Below are 1,859 nucleotides of genomic sequence, written 5' to 3' on the forward strand. Positions count from 1 at the left end.
ATGTATATGAGTTCAAAAACTCATTTTCATCATCAATCATTGAGGATGAAAATGAGTTTTTGAACTCATATACATGTATATATACACATATTCCCGCCCATAATATAATAGTAAATGACCAAAATGCCTTTAAAATTTAAATAATGTCAAATCTATCCTTTGGTGGACTGTTTTGATAAGTTAAAGTAGATCGACCATAACTCTTTTCTCCGATATCGGATTTGGGTGAAATTGGTATCGTTGGAAGGATAATTCAAAGGGATTTCATTTCATATAAAGTGGGACAACTATTTTGTCCTGTACAAGGAGTTATGGTCATTTGAAATTGACCCTAAAAATTTGTTTTGATAGGCTGAAGTAAAACGAGTATAAATCCTTACTTAGACGTTGGATTTGGATGAAACAAATTGCATTGGAAATAAGACTCAAAGATCTTTCTTTTCATAGGTCGCAGATCTCCCAGTTCATTATATTAAGGGAGTTATGATCATTCGAAGTTGACCCAAAAATTCGGCTGGCCTCAGTAGTTTGTGTGCAGGAAATTTTCCTGCACATTTACTATTCCCAAATATCCCGGCCACCATTTTATAGTTTCAAACGTGCTCGATTATATCCGAAACCTATCCATTTTTGAAAATCTTTATATCATTGGAAAGCTTATTCAATAACCTTCGCATGGAACCATCGACGGGCAAATTTCGGTATAAATAAAATAAAAAAATTAATTCCATATAAATAAGACCAATACACGTACTTGAATACGCCAATACACATACTTGAATACGGGGTGTTACAATTACATGCATTATGAACATTAAACATTCATGCTAGATTCCCTCTTTAGTGATTTAAAACCACCTTTAAATCATAACAAGAGTTTAATCATTTCATAGAGTGCTTTTCAAGGATGCATTGCAAAACAATTCATATGCTATGAGAAATCTGAAAAATTCATAACAAGAGGGAATTCACCGAAAATCATGCTCTCAACAATAATTCATTCTTAAATACATGGTTTCATACATTCATATTCTCAAATCACTTTGGGGAAGGTCAAAAGACCAAAACAATGATGTTAAAACATTTAATACATGAATATATACATAGATTCAAAAAACCCATTCTCAAACATGATTTTTCTATGCCCATGAGAATTTAGGAAAACCCCGCATACCTCTATTTCATAAAATAATGGGTGCTTCTTGAAGCCTGTGGATTGGGGATTCCGAATCTCTAATCAATTTTGAAAACCCACGGTTGAATCTTGATTTATTTGAATTTTTAGTTTGAAATCCTTGGGTGTTCTTGAGAATTTTTAGATGAATGTGGATGTATTTTGGAGAATTGGGGACTAAATTTCGTGTTTATGGCTAAATAACGGTGGGAAAAAGACCATTCTGCCCAAAAAAGTGTTTAAGTCACTTGAAACCATAAGATATGCGCCGCATATGATATCGCATATATTTACATAGGCACCGCATATGATATCGCCTATATTTACATAGGTGCCGCATATGATATCACCTATATTTACATAGGCACCGCATATGCTATCGCATATACTTTCCAGTGTCCATGTGCGATTGGTTAGGCGGCGCATTCTACTTTGAAAGGCCATAACTTCTTGCTCGGGTGCCAGATTTTAGCAAAATTGGTATCGTTGGAAAGCTAACTCGAAAACCTATCATTTTACACATAGTAGGCTCTCTAATTCGACATATACAAAGAGTCATGGTCGATAGAAGTTGACACAAATTATAATGTCCACTTAAACTTACTCGATTGAAGTAGTTTTCAACTCGTCCTTGAGTCAAAGGACCTCTATGGTCTAAATTAAAGCTTGAATGGATTCACATACT

Source organism: Capsicum annuum, chromosome 1, assembly GCF_002878395.1.
Source record: "Capsicum annuum cultivar UCD-10X-F1 chromosome 1, UCD10Xv1.1, whole genome shotgun sequence".
In the NCBI taxonomy this organism is placed as follows: Eukaryota; Viridiplantae; Streptophyta; class Magnoliopsida; order Solanales; family Solanaceae; genus Capsicum; species Capsicum annuum.